Source organism: Cornus florida, unplaced genomic scaffold (assembly GCF_030987335.1).
Source record: "Cornus florida cultivar Cherokee Brave unplaced genomic scaffold, ASM3098733v1 CherokeeBrave_3.0.0_Hap2_Chr10, whole genome shotgun sequence".
NCBI classification, from domain to species: Eukaryota; Viridiplantae; Streptophyta; class Magnoliopsida; order Cornales; family Cornaceae; genus Cornus; species Cornus florida.
Window position 1 is genome coordinate 18,612,855 of NW_026775580.1, and position 18,579 is coordinate 18,631,433.

At 38.0% G+C, this 18,579-nt stretch overlaps 1 pseudogene; it reads left to right on the forward strand.

Moving 5' to 3' along the window:
- The first annotated feature begins 11,695 nt into the window (after window positions 1-11,695).
- On the forward strand, window positions 11,696-11,794 carry LOC132280499 (small nucleolar RNA R71; annotated as a pseudogene).
- Window positions 11,795-18,579: the final 6,785 nt, after the last annotated feature.

Below are 18,579 nucleotides of genomic sequence, written 5' to 3' on the forward strand. Positions count from 1 at the left end.
CCCACTTCTCACCATTTGGGAGAAGTCCTCACTTTTTATTGCTTTTGCAACCTTCTTTCTTTTTTTTTTTTTTTTTTTTCAAGTTCAATTATTAACTTAGAGTTCGGGCCCTCCACCTTTCGGCGAGAGAAGTTTAGTGCTTGATGAGGCTAGAATCCCGGCTACTTAGTGTGACGACCCTGGTTTTTAGGCCAGCGTGTCCTGTGATGAACCATAAGGATGATCCGATAACGGATCCGAATGCGGAAGCGAAAATAGAAAACAAGACTCTAAGAAGTCAAAGTGACCTTCCATGAGGTCGTGGAACTCAACAAGAACTGATGCGGAAGAAAAAGATCGAAAATATGACAAATAAGCCCCCAAGGGCAAAATAGTCATTTCTGAAAACTGTAGATTCGTATGCCACCGAGCACACCGCTGGAAGGAAAATGAAAAACTAATCAAGATGGACTCAAGAATCGCATGATTCGGAGTCCGGACGAAGGAGAAACGGCATGACGAAGAAAAACCAGCACTTCAGGCAAAAAGGGTAAACTGGTAATTATTCAGGAAGAACCGGATGCAACCAAGCACACCGTTGGAAAGACAGCGAAAAATTAGTCAAGTTCAAAAAAAAATTTACTTGAATCGGAGTCCGGACGAAGGAGAAAAGCCCAAAAAAAGAGTTGACGTCGCGGCGGCCCGACGAAGGCCATGGCGCACACGGCGCCCATGCGCGAGCCCACCGGCGCGCATGCCGACGCCCAAAGACATGGCTGGTGGCAGCCCCTGGCTGCTGCTACATTTTTTTTTTATCTGCCCAGAACTGAGGCTTGAAACGGAGGTCAAGACGAATTTTTCGGGAAAAACACGAAGAAGAAACCCCCCCTAAAATCGAGTTTTCTACCCGATTACGTGAGCGGAATAGAAAAAAACTCACTGTAAAATCCCCAAAATGCCCCTAAATCGGAACTGAACAAGAGGGTTAAAAGTTACTACAGTGACTGTGGCAACTGAGAGCGAAAACGGGCTAGAAAATGAATTTTTCTGAAAAAACACAAAGAAGAAACCCCCCTCAAAATTGAATTTTCTACATGACACGCAAGAGAATTCAAAAAAAACTCAATGTAGAATACCCGAAATGCCCCTCCATGAAATCTGGTCATGGAGGTCCAAAAAACTGCTAAGTTGGAAAACTGAGCGTTGAACTTCGTAAGCGATTTTCGATATCAAAACGACATATTCTGGAAAAACACGGAAAAGAAACCCCGCCCTAAAATCATGTTTTCTATTTAACCATGTTGAAAGAAGAGAAAAAAAAACCATCGTGAAAGGTCCATAATGCCCCTAGATCAGAATATGCAAAAAAAATGCGAAATGAATTCACAAGAGGCTCAAAATACAAACGATAAGGTTTTGCCCGGAAACAACCATGCACGCAAACGTAACTTACCTATTTGGACGTGCTACAATGGTCCACGACTTAAATATACCACCGATACAAAATCCGACCCCCCAACGGGCAAAAAGGCAAAAATGGAACTTGGAATGAAAACTCAGAATCCAAAAATACAAAATGGGATCAAATGACCGTTTGGCCCTTGGCCACACTTCATACAAGATTAATAAGATCCTATGAAAGAATGAAAATGGAATTCCCACACCCGATACAACCATGGTAAAGCAATGACTTGCGATTTTTTAAGGTTTTCATAATTTTTCATGAAGTTAAAAAGTTGTATAGAATACAATACACATGTCATTGGCCTCCGGCCTCATCTCATACATATCAAATACATTGAAAGGAGTGCACTTATGTCCACATTACATACATGGAATCAAATATACATATTTTGACCTATAAGTCTACAAAATGACATTTCATGCTAACATTTGCATGAAATGGAAACTTGAAAGCTACACAACATCCAAGGAATGCTAGGCGTCACGAACCAAGTCTTCGTACCTGAAATATGCCCCAGTATCGTAGGGGTGAGTAACATAAAGCTACTCGTAGGAGATGAGCATGCATCGACCTAGCATTTTACAAATTTATCACCTTAAGGTGAAACATGTTAAAAGGGTTCATGCCACCTAACATTTATATCGAAATGAGACTCAGGGAGCATCCTAAGCTACCTTAGAGTGTTTCTAGCATAAATCACATCATTTATGCCATTTAAACAATATGGAAGCACGTTATACAAAGCAACAAGATATAGGTTCTTAAAGGTATTAACTTGCAATCTCGAATACAGAAACAACTAAAGTGATCATGTCACCTAACGTCTATGTTCTAAATAAGTCTAAGGAATCATCCTAGGCCATGCTGAACAATCAAAACACAATTTACAACTTCAATGCAATCTGACCACATAAAAGCATATTATACAAGGAAACAAAATACAATTTCTTAAAGCTATTAGCTTGAAATCTAAAGCACGAAAACAACAGAAGTGGGTCATGCCACCTAACGTCTAAGTTATAAATGAATCAATAGGATCAATCCTAAGCTTTGTTAGAATATCAAAACACAATTTTCAATATCGATGCAATTTAACCAACATTGGAACTTCTAATACAACGCATAAAGCACAATTTCGCAAAGTTAACATCATGTAACTTAAAATAGGACGACAAATAAGAAACAACAAGTTACAACATCATCTAGTTATCAACTTGAAAATGAAATGCGAAATCAAACAAAGTGGATACTCGGACGTCACGCCAGATCAGACCGACAACATAGTTACTTTAGGGTTACTAGCCTATGGGTAACCTCCCTATGTGCGCACTAGACCATATATAGAGGGACTATCCCCCGTACTAGAACCACGTCCTAGCCATAGTCAAACAACGACATCCCCAAGTTTCCAAAATCAACAAGTTGTGCAACAACGCATATATCAACAGGAATATGCAAGATAATCAACTATCTACTAAGCACAACCAAATTTGGAAACCTATACAATACATGCTCTAAATCCCCAACTAATACAATATGATGAATGTCGAATCTTCAGTGTGCGATTCGTTACACGCTATGCATGAAAGATGTTAAACACGAAGTGTGCAAATCATTACACAAGGCAACAATATATTCAATAAGGAAAATATATTCTCATGAATACAAACATAGCAACTATGTTATCCAATGTTCAAAACATAACTAAATGAATATACAACAAGTCTAAGTCCATGATTTGAATATAGAAACCACTTCTAAAACACAATTAGATCATGGAGCAAATTGATAGAATTTAAATAGATAAACACAATTAAATTCTATAGATTTCGATTCAATTCCAATTAACCTCAATTTAACACATGTTAAAGGACGTGGCAATATCATCACCTATATCTATTTTAAAGCTCAATTAGGTTGTTAGAACAACAAAGTAGAACTTTAATTAAATCATGCTAATTTAAATCCCAAGGTTCTAAAACAACTTCAAATAGTCCCAAATTAATATATACTAGTAAGCAAGTCATGGCCAATACAAACATCAAGTTAAAACCTTAATTAAGCTAATGGGACCACAAAATAGATTTTAATTAATTCTTTTAATTAAAATTTCTAGATTTTCAAACTTAACCAAATGCTCTCAATTTAACATATCTTAGAGAACATGCCAAGGACTAATGTAATATCACATTACAAGCTTATTTCATGCAAGTTACACCTATGTAAATTAAACTTTCACTAAAGTTAAATATAAAATAAAGGTTGCAATTCTCATGTAATTAATCCCAATTTAATATATGTGAACAACCACACTAAAGCTTAATTTTCTAGCATGCCACAATTCAATTCCAAGTTGTATATCACCATGAGAATTAAATCTTAAACAAGGAAATTAATTAAATGAAAGGTTTCAAAACCTCATCGAATATTCTAAATCAAATATATGTGAAGCTATATGGCATGTAGATCAAGAATATCAAGTCGGAATTCAAATGGAGTGAATAGTGCACTCGGGGCAAATTAATTAATCAAATTAATTAATAATTACTAATTTTCTAAACACCCCCAATTACTTTCAAATTCAACTATGTTGAAGAGCATGCTAAGGCCTAATATAATATGCTAACACATATTAATTTCAAGCTAGTTAAGGCCACGTGAATTAATCTTTCACCTAAGATAAATATTAAATAAAATCTTTAATACTTATTCAAATGTTCCAATTTTAATATACGATAATGAGCATATAAAGGGGCAATATAAAATCATGCTACATGTTTAAACCAAGTCATGAGCAACCGAAAAAATTAGATCCCGTACAAGAAAAATAAATAATAAAATCTCTAGATTTTATATTTAATTATGCAAACAAGTAGTATAAGCATCACAAGCATACTATATAACAAGAATTTAAACCTAGAACATCTCCTACCTCAATTTGAGATGAAAATCCCAAAGGCCCACCAAAATAAAAGTGCTCCGAATTCGACGATACAGAGAGGTTTTGTCGGGGACAACAGTGTGAACAAGAATCCGCAAGAAGCCCCATGAAAATCTCAACTTGACTCCAAACCCGAACTCAAAAAATCGTCGGAAATGGATTCTAATAAGGGGGAAAGGTAGAGCACGGCGAGGGGAACAACAAACGTTAAAGCCGAAAACTTTCCATCAAAGAAAAGTGAACCAAAAGAGGAGAGAGAAGATGGTAGCACCCCTTGGGCTGCCATGGGAGCTCCAAGTCATGCATGAAGAGGGGAGAAGATGAAAAATGAAATATCTCACCCCCTTTTATAGAAATCTCAAAAAGTGCCCCGAACGGGCCCCGTCGGGTCCGAAAAAGTAAAATTTAAGCAGACGCGCTCAAATGACAAAACTTTGTGAAAAAAAAGATTCAAAATGATAAAATATGAACAACAGAAGAAACGGCGTCAAAAACTGAGTCCCGAGCAAAAAGTTATGCCCAAAACAAGTTTGGCGCAAACTAGGGTCAGAAACCCTGAAACTGGAAAAAAATGACCAGAAGGAAATTCTAAGAGTCCACGACTCAACAAAATGTGAAAATGAATCCTGTACGAGGATCCAAGCCCCAGACGAGATATTTTGCAATAACTTTCGTTAATTGCACAATGGCCCCTACAAAAAGGGTTAACTGCGAAACTGCCCCAGAACGAAAATATCTTCAAAAAGATATTTTCTTAGATGCCCCTGAAATAAAATATCTTCAAAAGATATTTACGAAAAACACCCTAAGAAATGGAAAAGATTCTAAAGAATTGTGCATCCATGCCCCTGTGGGCACCGGGAGCAACCAGAGTATTTTCTTGCAAAAATAAAGATACGTATTTCGAGAAAACCACTCAAGATGTAGGCACGTGAAGTCAAAAACAAACTCTGAGCACGAAAAGTGAGATTGTGCCAAAAACTGACAAACGGAGATAAGACGAAATAGGGAAAATGACAGAATAGGGAAAAGACGAAATAGCGCATAGTGTCTAAATGCGAAAATGACTCGGTCCTCAAAGGAAGTTGTCAATTCACATGAAAGAGTCTCAGAAACCAATTCCGAGCACTCGAGATGACACTAAGCGACACGAAACAGAGCTCAGAAAAGAAGACTAAACGAAAAAAATTCATTCGTAAAATTTCAGGAAAAAGGAAAGGAAGACAAATAACCGGGTCGTTACACTTAGTGAAAAGGGTTTGTTATCCACCTTTATCAAAATGAAAGCTTTCAATGCACTACTAGCTCAATTGGGATATAACCAATTCAATAATCAACAGAGCATGTACCCCACAAATGAATGCAAGTGTGCGTCTGTGCTAGTGTAGAAGACTAGAGTGAATCTTAAAACAATCACAAAATCAAGATGATGTGGACCACAAGTGCAAGCAAGATATCAATCTTTCGAAAAATTTACTCCTAAATAGCATCCGCAAGGCATACAAGGAGTATTGGACTCTCAAGTCATGCAATTTTTAAATTCTAAGCAATATAGTCCTCAAAAGATCAAAATCATCGCTAATTGTGACCAATCATATAAAATCTCTCAAATACACAAATCATGCTCAAAATTTTGAATTTAAAAACAAACACTGCAAAACACCATTACCCCCAAACTTAAACGGCACAGTGTCCTCAATGTGCAAAGAGAACAAAAGGAAAGAGTATACCAGTGCAATTAAGGAAAATAATGGCTCGGACTGAAGTATCCAAAGTGGGTGGCATGGCCCCCGCAAACTTGGGATTAACTGTGGTCCTGAAATTTGGCACTTGGATAAACTCATCAGATAACAAAAGGAATAATCAGTGCATAGTGGACATGTAAGTGTAAATGGGATAGCAACTGTAAATAGAGAGAGGTATAAGGGTGGTCCTGAAAATTAGGCAGCACTCTCTCTCACTGAAGTCACTGTGATGCACCTGATGGAGTCAAACAGACAAATATGAGAATATAAAAAATAAAAAAAATGACATCCATAAAGAAAGCATATATAAAAAAAAATAGAGTACAGGGACATAAAAATGTCAAAGCCGACAAACCCGGCTAGAAAAATAATATACAGTGACAAAAATGAAGTATGAATGACAGAGATGTAGTATGAAAAGATAGAAGAAACTGGGAATCTCAGGTGGACGAGACAGGATGGGCAGGGTATGCTCCGCGGATATCCCTAGATAAATCTCGGAACATAGTCGTGATATCCGTGCGAAGTGCAGCAAAATCAGCTCTGTGGGCAGTAATATCAGCTCGCATATCTACCACTGCATCCTCAAGAGCCTGAAGGCGCTCTCCAAAGGCGGGGGTCTGACTGGGAGCCTTAGGTACATAAGAATCTGAAGAATGAGAATCCTGAGTCTGCTCCTCCTCGTGTAGTGGCGACCCAGCTGGAGAGTGCTGCTCTGCGTCATCTGCAGGTCGCTCAAAATCAATGTCCATGCGCTCGGCAACCGGATCAACTGGTGCGTCATCCATTGCCGAGTCTATTGCTGCTACTGGCTCCTCAGCCTCTAAATCCTCTGCCGCCCATGCGGCGTCCTCCTGTAATCGAGCAATAATAGCATTATAGCTCTTATCCCAATCCTTCTTCAGAAAGTGACAAGATCCTCTCTCAGGGTGCTCCCGAGGATGGAAAGGATATCGCTGGTCTAGCAAAATCTGGGTGATGAGGTGGCCAAATGGGATAGATTTAGCCCTTTTGGGCCTCTCCTTGCTGATATACTCATCATAGAACTTCCTCATCATGCTCCAGATGAGCGCGGGGATAGACACCCAGTGCCCTGTATAGAATGCGTATAGGGCTGTCAGATAATCTCCTCGCCTCTGAATCTTGTGCCCGGCCATGTATATGTTGTGGAACAAGACAGAGTCAATGAACCACAAGTCATCTGGAAGATATGTGCGGGTGGCGAAGGTCCTCGCCAGCAGCATAGTGACCTGTCAGAAATACTGCCATGTCGGCATAAAAAGGCCTGTGTAGCCTGGGATATGTCTCCTGCAGCTCTGGAAGGCATCGATATGGACAATGGCATGATCGGGATAGTGTGTCCACAGTAATAGAGATCTGGTGGCCATCAATGGTGGTAATCATCTCTGCCGTGGTATGCGGGGATGGCCGAAGGTTCTGGAAGAACACCCGTACGAGCCTCGGATACACAGGGCTAGTAACTGGCGCAAGAATAGCTGCAAGGCCCCTCCAGATAATGTCATCAAAAGCGGATTGGGTCAGTACCGATCTGGAGAAGAAATCTGTGTCAAAAATTAACTCATGGGCCACTGACATCTGTGCATATCTAGATGCGGGCTTGTCAAGCTCTTGGGCTAGCTGAGCTGGTGAAGGAGATAGAGATGGTGTAAATGCAGCCTGAGCATGAGAAGGAGATGGAGAATGCTCAGCCTCAGCCGCATGAGAAGGTGACTGAGGTGGAGTAAGCTCTAATGGCTCCTCCTATGTAGGGTCCTGTGCATGAGAAGGACCGGCCTTGGCATCGAAAGTGTGCCTGCCCCGGCGGTGATAGTGACCGCGGGCTACAGTCTTGCGCCTAGTCATGGCCTGAAAATAATTGAAAACTTACAAGGGAAGTCAGTGCTAGAATAAAGAATTTAAAGCATAAAATAGAATCATGTATGTCAAATAAGATAGACAAAACATATATGACATGAATCTATACAAGTGATAGGAGGTGAACATGTTAAGTAGTATAAGTGTAAAATGCATCCAATGTGGAAAATCACAGGCATTAGGCATGAATGAGATAGAATGGACACAAGATAAGATGCATGGAATGTGTGTATGAAATTTGTGAAGTTCGATCGATCACAAAAATTGTGAGATCGATCTCACTCGATCGATCTGAGAAATTGAGAAACTAAGTTCGATCGATCTCACTAGATCAATCTGAGAAATATGTTCGATCGATTGAACTCTGCGAAGAACGTGGTTAGTCACAGATCTGTGACGTGGATGACACGGGGCCTTCACGAACTAGGTTGTGGGCCCATCAACACAACATAGCATCAATCTATTCACCTATACGAGGCCCATATTCCCAAAATTCAATTAAAAATACAAAGTTTAACAAAATATATATACACATATATACATAAATAAACAAAAGGCTTCAAGCCTCATCAATGGTGATTTTCAACATTAAAAGAGCATGGATGTAACATTTAAAGCAAGTATATAGCAAATCAAAGCTTACATCAAAAGGATGGATTTGGATCTCACCTAAAAATTAAGAGAGAGAAGTGGAAACTCGAAGGGGTGAGATGCGAAATCCAAGAGGAGAGAGAGAGAGATCCAGGATGAGATGAAGCTCGCCGGAGATGGAGAAGATTGGGTGCAGCGGCGACGAGGGACAGGGTTTGGAAGAGGGTTAGATCGATCTTTGAAATCGATCTTGAAACCCTCAGTTTCATTTTTAAAAAAAACTTTCCCGAACCAGTTCGATTGATCGAACTGAAACCTCAGATCGATCGAACTGAAATTTTTTTTTTTTTTTAAATTAAAAACTGAAAATTAAAAATAAAAATAAAAGTTTTTTAGATTTTTGAAAATTAAAAAATCAAATAAATTCAAAGATGATAAGATGAAGAACAAAGATCGATCTGAACAAAATTTTTGATCGATCTGACAGAGAACAAAAATATGCAGGTTTTTGGGTTTAGAAATTTGTCTAAGTGTTAGAACTCAAGATCGATCGAACTTGAAGTTTGGATCGATCTAAGGACTTATGATCAATCTGAGAATAAGTTCGAAAGATGGGACAGAGAGGTGATTTGGATGCAGGTGGATACAGGTTGAAAATTTTTCTAAGTGTTCGATGCAGGTAGAAGTTCGATCGATCGAACTCTCCTTTAAGATCGATCGAACTTATGCAAAATGCTCAATTTCAACATAAAAGTGCATGCAATCCTAATCACAGTTCCTAGCAATGCATATGAACCCAAAACAAGTATCTAGACTTCGCAAGAAATGAAATTAAAGATAGAAACGAGGGAGGAATAGGTTTTTGACACCCTACGAAATGTCGTGCTAATCTTTAACGTCTCTAGCAAGACGTTGGGCTCTTTTAGCCCGGATCAAACATCTTGTAGTGCATCCCCTCCTCAATGGGGTGATAAGTGCTTTGAACTCCACCCAACAAATGGTTCTTTAAGGAACTTGTTGGATTAAGCTCAAAAGACATTTTCGGTCCTTGGTCAATGCAATCTTTGGGCTTCCACGCCCTTTCAAAATAGGATTTAGAAACAACTTTCTTTGGTTTCAAGGTTGAAGATGGACTTTTTGAAACCTTGGTCTCACACAAAAACTCAATTCCTTCACTTTTAAGGTCATGACATTTATCTACAACATTAATCTCTTCATGCTTGTCAAAAGAATTGGGGGTTGGATTAAAAATATTCAACTTTACCTTCATATGGCCAAATGAGATTTTCATTATCCCCGTCCTACAATTGATGTTGGCATTTGCGGTTGCTAAGAAAGGACGACCAAGGATAATGGGAATTTGGCTCTTAGGATTTTGGACCGGTTCCGTGTCAATGACAATGAAATCAACAAGAAAGAAGAATTTATCAATTTTAATCAATACATCCTTGATGATACCCCTAGGCTTTTTAATTGATCGGTCGGCAAGTTGCAAAACTACCGACGCTGGTTTTAAGTCTCCTAAGCCTAATTTGACATAAACCAAGTATGGAAGAAGATTAACACTAGCTCCTAGGTCAAGAAGAGCCCGATTAATGATATAATCACCAATAATGCATGAAGTAGTAGGTGAACCGGGGTCCTTCAACTTGGAGAGAGTGTTATGCTAAAAAATTGAGCTCACTTGCTCGGTTAAGACCACTTTTGTAGGTGCTTGGCTTTTATTCTTCCGCTTTTGGGTGCACAAGTCTTTCAAGAATTTGGCATAAGCCGGAATTTACTTGATTGCATCCAAAAGTGGAAAATTAACTTTCACTTGCCTAAACACATCCATAATTTCCTTAATTTTGGCCTTTTGCTTGTCATTTGAAATGGATTCTTTTAAGGCATCTGGAAATGGAGCTTTTGGTTCAAAAACCTTTTCAGAATTTTTCTTTGAAGTCTTTTCAACACAAGAAGTTTTCAAATCATTTTGCACATCTTTCTTTTCAAAATCACTTGTCAAAATCACTTTTCAACACATTCTCATTTATATAGTCATGCACATGCAATGAAGAAGGAATATGATATGAAACGGACTTGTGTCAACTCGTGGTTGCACCGGTTCACTCTCTTCATTAGACATACCCACTTGGTTATCCACAATCTTTCCACTTCTCAAGGTAGTCACCGCATTGACATACTCTATTGTGTGACCTTCCGATGAGGAATGAGTCTCCACAACACATTGTTGCTTTTGTGGGGCATTCAAAGGCATTTTTCCTTTCTCTCTTGCATTCAAAGTACTAGCTATTTGCCTTACTTAGGTTTCTAGCTTAGCAATGGATTGAAAGTGAGAATGAAGCAATTGTGTGTTTGCCTCCAAAGTGCCCAAAGCGGTTAAAACTTTCTCTTCAAAAGCGGGACTTCTAACATTTCCTTGGGAATATGATGGTTGATTAGGAAAATGAGAATTTGAAAATTGGTTTCCTTGTGATTGATATGATGATCTAAAGCCTTGGGAACCTTGGCCTTGTAGTGGAGGTGGAATGTACTTTCCTTGAAAACCACCGTAGGAAGGGTTTGAACCCTCCCCTTGGCTTTACCAAGAGAAATTTGGGTGATTCCTCCAACTAGGATTGTAATGATTTCCATAAGGATTGTTCCCTTGATTAGCAAAAACAGCATTTGCTTGTTCATGATGCTCACTTTGCACATATCCATGGGGATAATTGGAAATAGAATGTAAAACACTTGAACAAGTCATACATGTTTTCATTAGATGCATGATGAGAATGGTTAGGGAAGGAAGATACTTGATTCGCCGAGTTTTGGTTGATCAAAAATTGATCAAACCTTTGAGATAATGATTTCATCTCGGCGGCAATTTCATTGGAGTGGTTGACTTGATATAAGTCAACACTCTTCCTACCACTAGAATTTCTACCATTCTTCGAAGATAAAGTACGATGCAAAGAATTTTCACTCATGCTCTCATAAAGACACCACACATCATCCTCATACCTATCAATGTAAGAGCCACCCATGGAAGCATCAACCATGCCTTTGTAATTGTCCGATAAGCTCTCAAAGAAATATTGAACTAATTGCCATTTGGGCATGTCATGATGTGGACACTTCCTAAGCAATTCATTAAAGCGTTCCCATGCCTCATGAAATGTTTCTCTATCCCTATGTGAAAATTCTCGAATTGGGGTTCTCATGGCATTGGTCTTAGAAACCGAATATGTGACGGCCCAAGTTTTGTAAACCCGGTGCGTCAGTGATGACCAAAAGATGACTCGATAATGGATCCAAAATGCGGAAGCGAAAGGTGAAACAACGGTCTCTAGAGATACAATGCATCTCTAAGACACCAATGTGACCCTCAATGAGGTCACGGAACCCAAAGGAAACAAATGCAGAAGTGTCGTTTCAAAAACGAACAAAAAGAACCTAGGGGCAAAATGGTTATTTTGTAAAAAGTGGATTCAGCTGCTATCGAGCACACCGCTGGAAAGACAATGACAAATTAGTCAAGTTCAAAAAAAAGTTTAATTTGAAGTCCGGACGGGGGAGAAAGGTCAAAAACAAAAATGATGTCGTGGCGGCAAGACGAGGACAACCCACCACTGCTGCAACTGAGAGTAAAAACGGGCATCCAAACGGATGTTTTTGGAAAAACTCAAAAAAGAAACCCCCCCCCCCCAAAATCAAGTTTCCTACCCCAATTGCGGACGAAAACAAAAAAAAAATGCATTGTAAAATGCCCAGAATGCCCCCAAGAAAATTAGGTCAAGAGGAAAAAAACTAATCCAAGCTACTGCCCAAGTTTTGGAAATAGGTCTTCGGGAGGTTTTTAAATTGCCTAAATTGAAAATGCAATCTTAAAATGCACCCACAAGACCTCCGGAAGTTTTGGATCGGTCGTGACGATTTTCAAAAAAAAGTCAATGAATAGTACCAACTACATTTGTACTAAAAATTTGCAAAACCTGGCAGCAAGGATTTTTCTGAAAAATATTGATTTTTGAAGGCCAAGATGATGTTTTCTGGAAAAACACAAAGAAGAAACCCCCCTCAAAATTGAGTTTTCTACGTGACTCGCAAGGAAAAATGAAAAAAATGCATTGTGAAATACCCGAAATGCCCCTGAAACAGAATAGGATAAAACTCCCTAAAAATGCTACTTAGAGTTTTTGTTTCATCAAGGAAGGTATTGTTTGCCAAAGTGAGCATGCAAGTATATGTAATATGATAAAATAGATGTGCTACAATGGCCTATGGCCTCATTACAATACATTTACAACATTTGACATGTCAAACCTCCAAGTTAGAAAAATTATATTTCATAGACAAATCATGAGCATACTAACACTTGCATGTGAACAAGAATACTTCTAAAGAAGCTCAACTCAACAAATCACCCAAGCAATTGCAATCTCCAATCTTGTATCCTGTACCTGAAATATGCCCCAGTATCGTAGGGTGAGTAACATAAAGCTACTCGTAGGAAATGAGCATGCATCAACCTAAAGTTTTATAAGTTGCATGATTTAATTATTGTGGTTCATTCCACCTAACGTCTATGTCAAGGTGAGACTCAAGGAGCATCCTAGCTACCTAAAATCATTTCTAGCATCAATCACCTCATTCATGCAATTTTAACAACATAGGGTCATGCTTACACAAAGCAACAACATAGGAGCATGCTGACACAAAGCAACAACATAGTGGTTCTCAAGGTTGTCAACTTGAAGTCTAAAATGCAACATTAACTAAATATAACAATTTAACATAATTAGAATATCTAATACCACACATCAAGACATAGATTCTCTAGGTTATCAATTAGCAATCTAAAAGTGTGAAATCAACTAAATATATCAATTTAGTATGGATGTACTTAACAACATCAAATCGCCAATTACCAAAACCACAAGTCACAATTAAACATTGGTTGTTAACTTGGAATTGAATACGAAATCAAATAGTAGAAGACTTGGACATCATAGCTCGGATTTCCGCCGAGACAAGGCAAATTTGGAGCTACTAACCCCAAGGCAGCCTACCCAACGCGCGAACTTTATAGGGCTAATTTGGAGCTACTAACCCCCAGGCAGCCTACCCAACGCGCGAACTTTTGACTTAGAGGACTCTTGTCCCCGTACTAGAGCCAAACCCTAGTCATCACAGCTTAACAATGTCCCAAGCAACTCCAAAATAAATAAGTTAACAACTTATATACATATTAAACAATACACGAAACTACCTTCATGCACAAGTAGGTTATAACCACACAACACATGCTCTAAATTCACAACAACTATAGGATGACAATGTCGAATCTTCAGAGCGCGATTCGTTACGCGTTATAATAACATCACATGTCGAATCTTCAGTGTGCGATTCGCTACACGCTATAACAATATAATCCAATATTGAAAACATAATTTATAAATCTATTACAAGTCTAAAATCATGCTTCAAACATACTATCAATGCCAATTTCAGGATTTAATCATTAAAGCAATAGAAATAGAATTTAATCAAATAAACTAACTAAATTCCCTAGCTTTCAAATCTTAATCAAATGGCCCCTAATCAATGCATATTATACAATATAGCATAGTATATACATACATTCACTAAAATCTCAATTAAGCCAATGGCACAACAAGATAGAATTTAATTATATCATGATAATTAAACTTCTAAATTTCAAAGTAACTTCAAATGGTCCCAATTTAATATATACTAGTACACAAGTCCTAGTCATCATGATTATCAAGTAAAAAACTTAATTGGGCCAAGGGAACCATTAAATAGATTTTAATTAATCATTTAATTTAAAATCTCTAAATTTTCATACTTGTCCAAATACTCTCAAATTAAAGTATGTTAACAAACATGCTAAGACTTAATTTAAAAGCATACTACAAGTTCATTTCATGAAAAGTATGGCCATGGGATTTAATCTTTCACCAAAGATAAATATTAAATAAAAAATGCAATTCTTATTCAATTAATCCCAATTTAATATATGTTAACAAACATATTAAAACATGATTTTCTAGCATGCCACAATTCCATTATAAGTTATACACATCCTTGTGAATTAAATTTCATACAAAGAAATAATTAATACTAATTTTCTAGAATTGATACAAGGCATGCAATTAAGTTGTATAATCATGCTAAACACTCAATACAACACACACAAAAGCCTAGAACATCCCCTACCTCAATTTGAGATGAAAATCTCAAAAGCCATTAAATGGAAACCGCTCCGAATCCGACGAAACTTCTAGGTTTTGTCGGGGACTACACCGTGCACATAACCCCTAAGGAAGCCCCATCAAAATCACAACTTGACTTCGAACCCAAACTCAAAGAATGGTCAGAAATGGGTTCTAATAAGGGTGAAAGAAGCGCCTAGTCAACACAAACACTAAACGCAAAGGCCCTTCTATGTTCTGACGAAGGAATGAAGCTTAAAAGAGGAGAGAGAAGGTGGCAGCCTCCCTTGGGCTGCCATGGAAGCTTCAGGTCGTGCAAGAGAGTGAGAAAGATGAAAAAATAAAATATCTCACCCCCCTTTTATAGAAATCTCAAAAAGTGCCCCGAACGGGCCCTACCGGGTCTGAAAAAGTGAAATTTGAGCAGACGCTCTCAAATGACAAAACTCTGTGAATAAAAAAGATTCAAAATGAGAAAATATAAACAACAGAAGAAAAGGTGTCAAAAACCGAGTCCCGAGCAGAAAGTTATGCCCCAAACAAGTTTGGCACTAACTAGGGCCAGAAACCCTAAAACTAGAAAACAATGACCAGAAGAAATTTCTAAGAGTACACGACTCGACGAAAAGTGAAAATGAATCCCGTACGAGGATCCAGGCTCAAAACAAGGCATTTAGCAATAACTTTCATTAATTGCACAATGACCCCTCCAAAAAGTGAAAACTGCACTAATGGCCCAGAATGAAAATATCTTCCAAAAATATTTTCTTAAAAACCCCTGAAATAAATATCTTTAAAAGATATTTATGAAAAACACCCCAAGAAAAGAAAATAATTTTTAAAAACTTTGCATCCATACCCCTGTGGACACCGGGAGCAACCAGAGTACTTTCTTGCAAAAGTAAAGATACGTATTTCGTGGAAACCACTCAAGATGGAGATACATGAAATCAAAAACCAACTCTGAACATAAGAAGTGTGGTTACACCAACAAAGTGTAAAATGGGGAAAAGACAAAATAGGGAAAAGAACGAAATAGGAAAAAGGAAGAAAAGTGAATAGTGTCGAAAAACGAAAAATGTGGAAACGACTCGATCCTCAAAGGAAGTTGTCAATCCACAGAAAAGAGTCTTGGAAATCACTCCGGAGCACTCAAGACGATACTAAGCGAAGAGGAACTGAACTCAGAAAGGAAAGACAACGAAAAAAAATTTTCCGTGAAAATCCAGGTCACTACAGGATAGTACTTCTTCAAGAACTCTTGTTGCATTTCTGCCTAAGAAGTTATTAAAAAAGGCCTAAGATTGTTAAACCAATATTTTGCCTTGTCTTTAAGGGTAAGTGGAAAAAGTTTAAGCCTTAATACCTCTTACGGCATGTCCGTATATTTTACGGTGGAACATACTTCAAGAAACTCATCCAAATGCTTATAAGGTTCGTCACTTGGAAGTCCATGATAGTTAGGAAGCATTTGAATGGTTTGTGGCTTAATTTTATAGTGATGTGCTCTAAATGGTGGCAATTGAATGCATGTGGGTGCATTATATTCATTAGGCACATAGTGATCTCTTAAAGCAAGGGGAGGATTAGCAATTGAAGGTGCAACATGGGCACCTTGGTTACCTTGAATGATAGGAGGTGGTGGAGCATAGATTGGCCTTGGCATTCCCAATGGAACTTGGCCTTGTTGTTGTGGTGGATGAACATATGGCCTTGGCATACCTAATGGTACTTACATGTTATCATAATGCACATTGGGGTGGAGGATACCTTGTTGGTCTATGTGACCAAGGTCCTCCACATGGTCCTCATTGTGTCCTTCCATTGATGAAATGGATTGACTAAAACTACCTCTCCCCTTAGGGTTTCGAACAATGGATTCAAGATGAAAATTTAAAGGGACAAGAATAGGTCTCAATGATCTACGACCATGTATGCACAATGCAACACAACAAGCAATAACAACAAACACTTCACCTTCACAACAAATCAATAATTAACAAACTTCCTCCACATACAATGTTCATACTCCCATACTTTAACAAAATGCAAGAAAAGTAAATTGCCTCCACGCGGGCTCACGAGTTATTTAATAATTGAATTATAAGCCTCCACACGGGCCAACGATTTAACTAAGGGTTTGAGTAAAGAAAAGCTCACAAAGGTCCTTTAGCACTTCAACTCCAAATTTATAGCTTAGCTTAGCAATTTTTTTAGATTTTTAGCATTTTTCCTTGCTTGCTTTGCTCATTTGCTTGAATGCTCCTTTGCTTGCTTCCTAGCTCAATGCTCCTTGTCAATCAAGAACAAACACAATGAGTAACAAAAATCGAAAACAAAGTAAAGACACGATCAAAAGAGTACTAATTCCTAATTGATTCTACAAATACAACATTGCCAATCAATCAATCCCCGGCAATGGCGCCAAAAACTATGGTGTCTTCCCGAGTGTTCGCGCAAAACAATGCATAAAACTTTGAGTTTGGAAATTAGTGTCAAGTGGGCACCATAATTTAAATTTATAAACCGCTTAACACCTATACTATGTAGTATGAGTGAGAAGGGATCGTCCCAAGGGATTGAGTTGTCATACTAGTTTGAGGAATCAAAATTAGGGTTAATAGGTCGAGTGATCAAAATAGTGGTTGGTTGGTTGAATTAAACTAGATGTAAATTAAACTAGAGTAAGCAATAATGCAATAGAGAGAATAAAAGATAAAGAGAGATCTTGGATTTTAGAGATCACCACTAATCATAGCTTTTCTACATCTTCAATGAATGATTAATGAGGGGAAGAACATGTATTGCAATGAAGTGTGTGTGTATAGTTGTTTCATCAAGCATGGATGACAAATTAAGCATATATTATCTAAACAACATGGTGGATAACACAACATATCAAATTAAGTCATTAATCCTTTCTTTAAGCTCACAATCCAAACACATCACAAGGTTAGAGATACATGTTACTTGCTTTTCATAAGTATGTAACATCAACAACAAACATGGATTGTCCTCCCATTTAACAACTACACTACAACTAAGCTAATGACATGAAATTAAACTAATTAAACTAAGGAAGAGGCACAATCCATCAAGAAATAAGTATGAACCATCAAATAAACCACAAGAACATGACATTAAGCACTATGTCTTAACAATCTCTAGATCTATAGTATCAACACACATAGACATGCATCAATAACACAAAAAATAGAGACAAACACATGAACGTCTATTCTAACATACATAGACATATGGATAAAATGAAATCATCAATTGGAAGCATTAAACCATATAAATCATTGAAGAAACAAGATCTATATATAAAAAAGTGTCAAGACATGAATCACAATACAAATCCCCTCAAAAATACATAAATCAAGAAGTAGAAAGCATGCTTAGGGCTAACTCTAGCCCCAAGAGGATGTCTAGCCACTCATGGATGATATCCTCCAACCCTCAAAGGCAAGCTCCACGGAAGAAATCTGCTCCTTGGTTGATGAAGAGTCTCCAATGGTGTCTCTAGCCTCTTCCTCTTCTTTGTTTCCTCCCTAAGAGTAGCCTCTCTAATCTCTAAGAATGCTAAGAATCTTCCTCAAAAAGTGTATCATATTCTTTATATAGGTAGGTCAAGTGACACACAAAATGAGTTAGGGTCGTGCATCAAATATTCCCCAATGATTGGATAAGGACAACTTTCAATAAGCTAGAAATTTAACTTTTTCGCACTGGAGGAAGTTCGATCAATCGAACCTTGGACTT